The 12,675-nt window shown below is 45.7% G+C and overlaps 1 protein-coding gene across 3 annotated transcripts in view; it reads left to right on the plus strand.

Annotated features, from left to right (window-relative positions):
• The first annotated feature begins 6 nt into the window (after positions 1–6).
• Positions 7–12,675, plus strand: part of LOC118360599 (tyrosine-protein kinase CSK) — a 38,882-nt gene continuing 26,213 nt past the window's right edge. Inside the window, exons 1-2 of one of the 3 annotated variants that reach the window (XM_035739857.2) lie at positions 7–209; positions 1,424–1,508. The gene's annotated coding sequence lies outside the window, so the exon portion shown is untranslated. Of the gene's footprint in view, positions 210–411; positions 605–1,423; positions 1,509–12,675 lie in introns of those variants that run through there. The other 2 variants (XM_035739841.2, XM_035739849.2) reach the window with 2 other exon arrangements.

Consider the following 12,675-nt stretch of genomic DNA (forward strand, 5'->3'; position numbering starts at 1 on the left):
GCATGCGTACTGCTGCTGGTTGGAAGGAGGGGGAGGTCATCCATTTAATTTACGAGGCCTGTGCGAACTCCGCATAGAGCGAGCGTCCAATTGGGATATTCTTCTTTTTACTTCAGACAAACTGGATGCTCCCAATAACATACAGCATCTTCATGGCCTGCCGCTTTAAGTTGTAAAGACATCTGGTCAACATAAAGCGATAGCTTACGGTGAGTTGTTGTACACTCAAGCAGTGTCTCTAGCGCTGTGCTGTAATACCATCTCAGCCCGGAAAAGCTTCCCAATAATTTGAAGAAAATGTCAAATTAGGCGGTTTTGTATTTTTGTAATTAGTTTCTTACAGCCGTTATAACTACATCTATTAGCTTAATATAATTCCAAGTTGTGTTTAATGGCTCCACCCATTTAACCGGTGCTATTAGCTAGCTACATTAGCGACCTCCGCGTTCCTTCGATCAGTCGCATTGACTGACTGGTGCCGGGACGAGAAGGGTCAGCCAATTGATGGAACCAACGGGTTATTTGACGGGGAGTTTGTCTGAGTTTTCTGTGTTGTTGTGGCCGCTGATAGCTCAGCAATAACGACAAGCAAGCCAGGAAGTGGGTATGTTACTGTCCGCAAGGCAGTGTTACTGCATGCCTACTACTAATCACCTGGGTTCGTGCACAGCTCAATCTAGTTACACTGTTGTGGATGACTATATGGTTCTGTGTTCCGTACTAATATCTGTCAATTTGAGATGTGTTAATTGTTGTCATTTAGGATGATGTTGTGGTAATCAACCCTCTATGTTTTGTAACATTGTTGTCCCTAAATGTTGCAATGTATCGCGTGCTGTGGTATGTCTGTCCGAAACCATGTAGCCTCAACTCATTGTTGTGCCACACTTCGCTACAACCTTGTCTAAGTCATGAGCCGTAGCGATAATCAGAAGCTATAGGATTTGGTTAGTTCCAGATGTTTTGATTATCTTCTTGTGTCATTAGATAGGCTTACATGCAATTGAAAGTATAATATTGTGACAGAGCACCAGCATCTCGTTGTACTTGCTTGGCATGATGTGCTTTCAGTTACATTTTTAAAGAAACAGGCGTCAAAAGTCTAATGAATGCAGTGTGAAGTATTTCGGTTACTTTTTAGGGGTCATGGGTGGTCACATGAACAATTTGGGCATCGCAGAGGAGTAATTAACAAAATCACTTCTCTGCCTAACAAATGCCCCATCTTCCCTATCTGGTTTATTAAGTGATGAAATGATCAGCTTCTGTAGCTTTGGGTTTTCCATTAGAGAAAAATCGGTTATCAAGATTGTGGGAGGAGATGCTCCTGGCATGCATTATCCTCCAAGGTATTTGGAAACCAGACTGCAGCATGTTTGAGAGTCTGTATGTTGTCTGAGCTGGGCCTTCTGCTGCCTTGTAGGGTGTCCACCTGGTGCATGGAGGCTGAGTGAGTGTTTGCATCCCAATTATCCCAAAGTGTGCTCTTGTGCTCTCTGCTCCTCAAGGTAAGTGAACAAGTGTGCACTTAGGGCATAAGGATAGGCTATAGAATTGGTATGCAGTGAGTGAAGACAAAGCTGTCCTCATCTCTATCTGTAAAGGCAAGCAGGCCATCTACTGATACCCTGATGAAGGCAGTTGTCGAAAGGCACTGTTTAAAAAGTTTGCTTGCAAACTTCCCTTGTGCTACCCAGTGTTGTAGAATAGATAACATCATGAAAATGACGTGCACGCTTCCATGAGGCAGAAGTCAGCGTGTTGTGATTATGGATGGCCAGATTGCTTGCAAGAATGACAAGAAATGACCAAATGGGAATTGTAAGTGGCTCATTTCATCTTATTGATCCCATGTCTTTGTTTTGAGGTGTTTTAACTGATTTTATGTTGGTGCTAATATGGCTGAAATTCTCTAGCTAGTTAACCAACAACTGGAGCAAAGCATTTGAGACAACTGCTCATTGTGTAATTATTTTATAAACATTGGACACAAAATATACACGTTGTCTACAATCTAAGCCAACCCTGTCGGTTTTGCTCCATAGTTGCGCTTGCCTCGGGTTTTGTTCCTAAACAACCAACCAGTCTGTCATTCACTTTGCTCCAGTGTTCATGCACTTTGGTTTGATATTGAGATGGGGACAGACCCCACCTACTGAGGCAGACCATGCAAGTACGGAATACATCGACCACACTAACCACCTTCATCTGCTCTTTGTCAATATCTCACTCTGCAGTATTGATTGACTGACGGTAGATTGCATTAGCCACTGCTGAAGAAGACTAGAGGTGTCAGCTGAAGCTCATTTATGCTCTCCCTTGTCTCGATGAAGTATTTAGTGTCTCAGAGCTCAGCTTGCACACAGCAGGAAGGGAGGTAATGGCTGCTGCTCTGTCTTCCGTACACTCTCTCATTAGACATCTTTTTCTTTTTACCCCTTTTTCTCCCCAATTGCGTGGTATCCAATTGTTAGTAGCTATCTTGTCTCATCGCTACAACTCCCGTACAGGCTCGGGAGAGCCGAAGGCTGAAAGTCATGCGTCCTCCGATACACAACCCAACCAAGCCGCACTGCTTCTTAACACAGCGGTCATCCAACCCGGAAGCCAGCTGCACCAATGTGTCGGAGGAAACACAGTGCACCTGGCAACCTTGGTTAGTGTGCACTGCGCCCGGCCCGCCACAGGAGTCGCTGGTGTGCGATGAGACAAGGATATCCCTACCGGCCAAACCCTCCCTAACCCGGACGACGCTAGGCCAATTGTGCGTCGCCCCACGGACTTCCCGTTCGTGGCCGGTTACGACAGAGTCTCTGGTGGCACAGCTGGCGCTGCAGTACAGCGCCCTTAACCACTGCGCCACCCGTGAGGCCAAGAGGAGCAATGTCGTTTTGAGATTAATGAGTTGGTTAGTTGTTACTTGTGTCTGAGCAGTGCCTGTGCGGGTTGTTAGGGGCCGGGAAGGATAATAAATTGCCCCACACCCCCTGCTGTTTCGTTCAACAAGGCACATCTGGGGCATGCATTTGAGCTACATTTTGTTTCTTGAATATCTAGCTGTAAGCTGGTGAGAGAAGTAGCCTAGGCCTAGATGGTGTTTGTTGACATGCACTCTGACCCCTTACTTCTGCATGTGGTGGATCATGCTAGGATCAATTGAAGTTATCCAATCAGAACCATGTCATACTAACATAACACATTTTAGTAGCACCACCATAAGTGTACTACAATGCACTATAATTATTTTCACACACTGCAATCAGTGTGCAGCTTTCAAAGAGCCTGGCCTTGTAGCCATTCAGCTTCATATTATTCTGTCATTAAAACAACCCTGGCACTGTGGTCTCTATGTAACATGGGTGAAGAGGTGGCAGAGAGCCATATTAGCCCTGCTCTCTTTTCTCCCTCTGGTGCTCCTATGTCTCCTTCTCTCAGTTCAGCAGCTGTGGAAGGAAGGAGCAGTGTTGGGGTCCACAGGGAGGGCGAGACCCCTCCGGCCCTGAGTACCGCCCAGCAGAATGGGGGCATTGTGGTGGTGGTCTGAGGCACAAACACAGTGGGCTAGCATCTCCATCTGGGCAGCGGCTGGCAAGGCAGCCTGCTCCTTGAGAGGGGCATGGATCTCCTGCTACTGGGCCTGCTGGACAGCCACAGGGACCTTCAGACTTCTAAGGAGAGCACAGCTGCTGGCCTGACACACACACACTGAGACCCAGTGAGACACTCACTCCCTGCTGAGAAACATTTTACACCAGAGTTTGTTCTGTTAGGTGACCTAAACTGGGATATGCTTAACACCCCGGCAGTCCTACAATCTAAGCTAGATGCCCTCAATCTCACACAAATCATCAAGGAACCCACCAGGTACAACCCTAACTCTGTAAACAAGGGCACCCTCATAGACGTCATCCTGACCAACTGGCCCTCCAAATACACCTCCACTGTCTTCAACCAGGATCTCAGCGATCACTGCCTCATTGCCTGTATCCGCCACGGAGCCGCAGTCAAATGACCACCCCTCATCATTTACATTTACATTACATTTAAGTCATTTAGCAGACGCTCTTATCCAGAGCGACTTACAAATTCATCACTGTCAAACGCTCCCTAAAACACTTCTGTGAGCAGGCCTTTCTAATCGACCTGGCCCGGGTATCCTGGAAGGACATTGACCTCATCCCGTCAGTTGAGGATGCCTGGTCATTCTTTAAAAGAAACTTCCTCACCATTTCAGATAAGCATGCTCCGTTCAAAAAATGCAGAACTAAGAACAGATACAGCCCGTGGTTCACTCCAGACCTGACTGCCCTCGTCCAGCACAAAAACATCCTGTGGCGGACTGCAATAGCATCGAATAGTCCCTGTGATATGCAACTGTTCAGGGAAGTCAGGAATCAATACACGCAGTCAGTCAGGAAAGCTAAGGCCAGCTTCTTCAGGCAGAAGTTTGCATCCTGCAGCTGCAACTCCAAAAAGTTCTGGGACACTGTAAAGTCCATGGAGAACAAGAGCACCTCCTCACAGCTGCCCACTGCACTGAGGCTAGGTAACACTGTCACCACCGATAAATCCATGATTATCGAAAACTTCAATAAACATTTCTCAACGGCTGGCCATGCCTTCCGCCTGGCTACTCCAACCTCTGCCAACAGCTCCGCCCCGCAGCTCCTCGCCCAAGCCTCTCCAGGTTCTCCTTTACCCAAATCCAGATAGCAGATGTTCTGAAAGAGCTGCAAAACCTGGACCCGTACAAATCAGCTGGGCTTGACAATCTGGACCCTCTATTTCTGAAACTATCCGCCGCCATTGTCGCAACCCCTATTACCAGCCTGTTCAACCTCTCTTTCATATCGTCTGAGATCCCCAAGGATTGGAAAGCTGCCGCAGTCATCCCCCTCTTCAAAGGGGGAGACACCCTGGACCCAAACTGTTACAGACCTATATCCATCCTGCCCTGCCTATCTAAGGTCTTCGAAAGTCAACAAACAGGTCACTGACCATCTCGAATCCCACCGTACCTTCTCCGCTGTGCAATCTGGTTTCCGAGCCGGTCACTGGTGCACCTTAGCCACGTTCAAGGTACTAAACGACATCATAACCGCCACCGATAAAAGACCGTACTGTGCAGCCGTCTTCATCGACCTTGCCAAGGCTTTAGACTCTGTCAATCACCATATTCTTATCGGCAGACTCAGTAGCCTCGGTTTTTCGGATGACTGCCTTGCCTGGTTCACCAATTACTTTGCAGACAGAGTTCAGTGTGTCAAATCGGAGGGCATGCTGTCCGGTCCTCTGGCAGTCTCTATGGGGGTGCCACAGGGTTCAATTCTCGGGCCGACTCTTTTCTCTGTATATATCAATGATGCTCTTGCTGCGGGCGATTCCCTGATCCACCTCTACGCAGACGACACCATTCTATATACTTTCGGCCCGTCATTGGACACTGTGCTATCTAACCTCCAAACGAGCTTCAATGCCATACAACACTCCTTCCGTGGCCTCCAACTGCTCTTAAACGCTAGTAAAACCAAATGCATGCTTTTCAACCGATCGCTGCCTGCACCCGCATGCCCAACTAGCATCACCACCCTGGATGGTTCCGACCTTGAATATGTGGACATCTATAAGTACCTAGGTGTCTGGCTAGACTGCAAACTCTCCTTCCAGACTCATATCAAACATCTCCAATCGAAAATCAAATCAAATCAAGAGTCGGCTTTCTATTCCGCAACAAAGCCTCCTTCACTCACGCCGCCAAGCTTACCCTAGTAAAACTGACTATCCTACCGATCCTTGACTTCGGCGATGTCATCTACAAAATGGCTTCCAATACTCTACTCAGCAAACTGGATGCAGTCTATCACAGTGCCATCCGTTTTGTCACTAAAACACCTTACACCACCCACCACTGCGACTTGTATGCTCTAGTCGGCTGGCCCTCGCTACATATTTGTCGCCAGACCCACTGGCTCCAGGTCATCTACGTCCATGCTAGGTAAAGCTCCGCCTTATCTCAGTTCACTGGTCACGATGGCAACACCCATCCGTAGCACGCGCTCCAGCAGGTGTATCTCACTGATCATCCCTAAAGCCAACACCTCATTTGGCCACCTTTCGTTCCAGTACTCTGCTGCCTGTGACTGGAACGAACTGCAAAAATCGCTGGAGACTTATCTCCCTCACCAACTTCAAACATCAGCTATCTGAGCAGCTAACCGATCGCTGCAGCTGTACGTAGTCTATTGGTAAATAGCTCACCCATCACCTACCTCATCCCCATACTGTTTTTATTTATTTACTTTTCTGCTCTTTTGCACACTAATATCTCTACATGTACATGACCATCTGATCATTTATCACTCCAGTGTTAATCTGCAATATTGTAATTATTCGCCTACCTCCTCATGCCTTTTGCACACATTGTATATAGACTCCCCTTTTTTTTCTCTACTGTGTTATTGACTTGTTAATTGTTCACTCCATGTGTAACTCTGTTGTCTGCTCACACTGCTATGCTTTATCTTGGCCAGGTCGCAGTTGCAAATGAGAACTTGTTCTCAACTAGCCTACCTGGTTAAATAAAGGTGAAATAAAAAAATAAAAAAAAATACAAAAATCTGACCCAAAACCCAGATTAAAATAACTGCCTATTTGTGTAATTGAGTGTTTGCGTTGGTGTGTAAAAGCACACATCTGCTTTACTTCTATAAAAGGTCCTACACAGATTTTGGTAGAATGTGGTTATCGTTTTAAGACACAAGTTTACTGACTAAGAATCACATTCACACCACTACTTTCAGTAACTGTTGCCTTCCCAGGTCAACCGCAGTGTGTGTATGTCACCGAGAAAGGGTGACATGGTGAGAATGCCCCCAGAGGTGAGGGTAGTTAACTTGACAAGCCGACAGCAGCGCTGTCTGCCATATCTGAGACCTGCTGCAACCCAAACCTTTTTTTTTTTTATCTCAGTAATCTCTCTCAACGGGAAGTGATGATTTAAAGACAGTACTGAGAGACATTCCACAGCTCAATATAGTTGACAGATTTATAGGAGAGGTGATTGAAGTTCAGTCACTGAATGCCATCTATCCTTTGATGCCTTTCCTATGTTTCCAACCTGTTTTAAGACACAAACCTGTTTTAGAGAACCATTGCGACCTCTTATTGTGTGAACTGTCAGGTGGCCACAGTTAATTATTCAAATGTTGGGCTTTGGAAGGCATCAGTAATGGTTTTGTTTGGGAGCTGATTTGAATTAATGAGCAAAAGATAAATGTTGAGCCGATGGGAACGTAAGGTCACTTCCTCCTCCAGACGGAGCCATGCAGAAGGACTCACATTAAGACACTTGTTACATACTGGGCTGGCTGTGGCTGACTAACCTGACTGGCTATTAAACTGATGAGGATGATGGCTGACCCTTGTTTGGCATCATGGACTCTGATCGTGGCATTTGATCTGGGAGCGGGCATATCATAGAAATGTTATCAGTAGCTAGGCATAGCTTGTACCTCAGCCATATTGAGTTTTGTCAAATTGCTCTGGTCTGGGGGGGCTTTGCCTGTTTTAGACTTTCTATTTCTGTTGTGGTATTAATAAGTGACCCTCATTGTCTTGTCCACATAGGGCTGAGGTTGTTCTGTCCCTGTGGTCACCAAGCTAGCAGGAAGTGTTGTGAAGTCACTGCAGGGAAGAGATGTAATGCTGCTTGCCTGTCCTGTATTTTAGCCTGGGGTTTCCCCTGCTTTCCCCGCACTTCCCTAGGAGCAGCTCTATGGTAGATGTGTAACTTTGGATTTTAGGAGCCCTCACTGAAAGGGAGAGAATATGATGTTGGTGGTTATGTAACTGATGGGGCTGTGGGGGGTAGCCTAACTATACTTTTGTTGACAGACTGACCTGTTTGTTTGGAACACGGGATTAGTCCTAGATGATACATCTGTCTCAGTGGGAAAGCCACCTCCTACTTTCATCTGCTGTTTTATGGATTTCAGGGCAACTTGAATAAGCTAACTTCAAATAAAAACCAGCATCAAAAACAGTGGCATTCTCAACAATGGATCAGTAGACGCTTATAAAAGTCTACTTCACACTATCTTGGAGCTCTTTGATAATAATGCAGTTTACAGGCTAGGTTTACTTCCTGAAAGCAGATAGGCATATTTGTCCTGATAAAATCCTTCCTGAAATCATATCAGCTTACAAGTCACCTCTGAACTTGATGTAGCACGTTTGACTCAACAGCAGTCCAATCAGGCCAAAGGCAGCCCTCATCCAAGGGCTAGCTGACCAATCAGGATGAACCAAGACAAGAGCTCAAACATGAGAACATTTTCTAGGAAAACAAGGAGAATTTTCATCAGCTATTGATTAATACAAAAGGAGGACCATTGCTCTGGTAGTCTGAGCATGCTTAGTGATGTGCTTGTCTGCAGTCTCTTTCAGACTCTGCTATGGTGCCATTACTAAGAAAAGCAGCACTAGTTTAATTCTCTCAAAGCTCTCTTCAGTCCTTGACTGGGGTACGGTGTGTCAACTAGCAGTGTCATTAACACTATAGTTACCATTTGCAGTAATTGTTACTACTTCAAACGCAATTCCTGGAACGTCTTCAATTTTGAGTATGCTAATTTGGTTTCCTGTGTCTAAGAAAAATAGCTTCAGGAAATGAGTCGACTGTCAGACACTGCTCTTGTAGTGGTTTATGTCTGGTATTGGACAGGCCACCTTGCTGGGGTGGAGAGCTGATGTCCAGTCTGAACAGTGCTGCTCTGCTATTTACACACACACACAGCATTCTGCTGACAGGCTGCCTAGCTGTTGCATCTCTCCAGGCCTTTGCGTTAATATATCAGGGTCAGCTTTGGGGAAAATAAACCCCTGCCCGTCGCCTGTTTCTCCTCAAACAACTCCTCTGAGCCTCTGGGAAATGTTATAATGTGCCAGACAGTCATTCTGTGTGTTCTGACCCTGGTCGATGTTGATTGGTTTGTTTTACAGCATTAACCACATTGGGGTGAGGCAGGGACTTAGGTAGAGTGTGGGTAAATGTTAAAGCTCAGACACACCTGTAGGATTGTCAAACGTTTGCCTGCCGACAGTACTTAGCATCTTTTAACAGAGTGTCGGCGGTCAATCCCTTTTTTTGTGTTGTCTTCGACTATGCCGGATTAAGTGACATGACATGATATTCTATAAAATAATTTCTCCGTAATTAATATTACCTGACTGAGCTAATCATGTAAATGTAATTAACGAGTCAGTCACCACAAAATAATATTTCGAGCTGTTATCTTCCGAATAAACTCTTAAAGACCTAGTAATATTTTACGTCAATAGCAGTCAATATTAATCGTCATAATTCGGTCTCATCTGAAAGTTGTAAATTCTTGGTTATCTGCATGAAACCTGGCTAACAATTTGAATCAGCAATACAAAATTGGGTTTATTTATTTACTAAATGCCTAACTAATCACAGAATTACACAATTAAATCATAACTTGATTACAAATTACGTCAAAGGAAAACGTCCCTAGCGGGCAGAACAGATATGACAGCTTGTTACACAAAAGAAAAGGGGCTGGGTTTGAGTGAAAGAGCGGGAAGACTGAAAAACAAAGGGAAGAAGCTGTGCTATTGTAAATAGAGTATCTTATGCATTCTAAATTACTGCCCATTTGGAAAAGGAAAATGCAATATTTACTCTGAGCTGCGCTTCGGTAGGTTGGTGGTAGATGGGAGGCCGTGTTGCCCAACCGAGTCCTGTGTCCTTTGAAGAATGTCTCTACGTTGTAGTAATGTTGTTGGGTGATAGACGGGATACTTTGTCTCTTCCTTCCTAACCCTCATTTTCAGCGGCTGTTGCTAACTCAACGGCTAGGAGGTATCACTTCTGTCGTGAATAAGAGTTCAAAGTTCATACCATTCGCAACCAAAGCTAACACTGACGTTGGCTTCGTTCTGTAGTTATTATCTGAACCATTCTGACATAGGACCGTCGTCCTCGGAACAGGAGGTTATATTGTTGTCTAGGGCTTATATAGGAAGGGAGAGGGCGTGTTTGAAAAGTTTTATAGCCCATGTCCCTTCACAGGGGCGGGCCACTGATGGGGCTCTGCTCAATCTTATAAAACCCAAATCTCACATTTTAGAAGCTAAAATCACATTTCATCCCATGAATAATTTCATATTCCAACATTTAAATTGAACAAAAATTCCATGTGAATCCGATAACTATGATGTGTAGACTTTCCACTAGTTTGTTGTCTTATCATCAATTGGTCTGATTACCAGAATATAGTTCATTTCACCCCCACCTTCTGATGTTCCCAGAATCTCTGTTAACCAATGGTTTTGCAAATGTAACCTCAGTAGGGAAGAGCGATGAAAAGGGGGGAAGGGGTATTTATGACTGTCATAAACCTACCCCCCCTCCCCCCCCCAGGCCAACGTCATGACCATGTTCACACAGCAAAGACCTTGTAATTCATCAGCCACTCGGCCTTAAAATATTCCAAACCAGAAGGTTGCAGTAGCATTGTTTGGCAATGAATATCTGTGCTTATGGTCTAGATTCCAAGCTCTGCGCTAATGTTGCTTTTTTTTGTTGTAAAAATCCTTTGTTGATACTAGCCACATGGCCACAGCTAGATAACTACCTAGCAAGATGATGAAACAATTTAATTCACTCTCCATAATCCCATACTGCAGTGCCAGCCAAATGTTTTGCTAGCTAATGTTAGCATATTTGCTAGCTAGCACATCAGTGCAGTGTCCTTAACTAGCTAACACAGGCAGCTGTTTAATGGACACGAGCTAATACATTGTGACTTAATTACGTCAATACTAAACTCAACAAAAAAAGACGCGACCATGTCTTTCAAAGATAATTCGTAAAAATCCAAATAACAAATCTTCATTGTAAGGGGTTTAAACACCGTTTCTCATGCTTGTTCAATGAACCATGAACAATTAATGAACATGCATCCATGGAATTGTCGTTAAGACACACACAGCTTACAGACGATAGGAAATTAAGGTCACAGTTATGAAAAATGCCTTTCTACTGACTCTGAAAAGCACCAAAAGAGATACCCAGGGTCCCTGCTCATCTGCGTGAATGTGCCTTAGGCATGCTGCAAGGAGGCATGGTGACTGCAGATGTGGCCAGGGCAATAACTTGCAATGTCTGTACTGTGAGACGCCTAAGACAGGACGGACAGCTGATTGTCCTCGCAGTGGCAGACCACGTGTAACAACACCTGCACAGGATCGGTACATCCGAACATCACACCTGGGGGACAGGTACAGGATGGCAACAACAACTGCCCGAGTTACACCAGGAACGCACAATCCCTCCATCAGTGCTCAGACTGTCCGCAATAGGCTGAGAGAGGCTGGATTGAGGGCTTGTAGGCCTGTTGTAAGGCAGGTCCTCACCAGACATCACCGGCAACAGCGTTGCCTATGGGCACAAACCCACCATCGCTGGACCAGACAAGACTGGCAAAAAGTGCTCTTCACTGACGAGTCGCGGTTTTGTCTCACCAGGGGTGATGGTCGGATTCGTGTTTATCGTCGAAGGAATGAGCGTTACACCGAGGGTTGTACTCTGGCACTGGATCAATTTGGAGGTGTAGTGTCCATTATGGTCTGGGGCGGTGTGTCACAGCATCATCGGACTGAGCTTGTTGTCATTGCAGGCAATCTCAATGCTGTGTGTTACAGGGAAGACATCCTCCTCCCTCATGTGGTACCCTTCCTGAAGGCTTATCCCGACATGACCCTCCAGCATGACCCTGATTTCCTGCAAGACAGGAATGTCGGTGTTCTGTCATGGCCAGCGACGAGCCCGGATCTCAATCCCATTGAGCACGTCTGGGACATCCGGGAACTAGCAGGTACCTTGGTGGAAGAGGGGGGTAACATCTCACAGCAAGAACTCACTGATATGGTGTTAAGTTTGCTGAAAATAAACGCAGTTTACAGTGAGAGGACGTTACTTTTTTTTGCTGAGGTTAGCTGCAGTGGTTAGCTAGCTTGGAGGAAGTTGGTAGTCTTTTGTTCATTGCATCTGTGGACTTAGCTAGCTACCATCCTATGGCCTACATTGTATAGGAAGTGTGACTGTCATCTGTAGACGTATGGGAAAAAATATTTTTATGTTGGATTTTTACCCTAGACCCGCTTCAATTTGCTTACTTCCCCAATAGGTCCACACACAATGCAATCGCCATCACACTGCCCTATCCCATCTGGATGAGAAATACCTATGTAAGAATGCTGTTCATTGACTACAGCTCAGCATTCAACACCATAGTACCCTCCAAACTCGTCATTAAGCTTGAGATCCTGGGTCTTGACCCCGCCATGTGCAACTGGATCCTGGACTTCCTAACGGGCCGTCCCAAGGTGGTGAAGGTAAGAAATAACATCTCCGCTCCGCTGATCCTCAACACTGGGGCCCTACAAAAGCGTGCATTCTCAGCCCCCTCCTGTACTCCCTGTTTACCCACGACTGCATGGCCATGCACCCCTCCAACTCAATCACCAAGGTTGCAGATGACACTGCAGTGGTAGTCTTAATTACCAACAACGACAAGACAACCTACATGGAGGTGAGGGCTCGCAGTGTGGTGTCAGCAAAACAAAAGAGATGATCATGGACTTCAGGAA

The sequence above is a fragment of the Oncorhynchus keta genome, chromosome 2 (genome assembly GCF_023373465.1).
Source record: "Oncorhynchus keta strain PuntledgeMale-10-30-2019 chromosome 2, Oket_V2, whole genome shotgun sequence".
In the NCBI taxonomy this organism is placed as follows: Eukaryota; Metazoa; Chordata; class Actinopteri; order Salmoniformes; family Salmonidae; genus Oncorhynchus; species Oncorhynchus keta.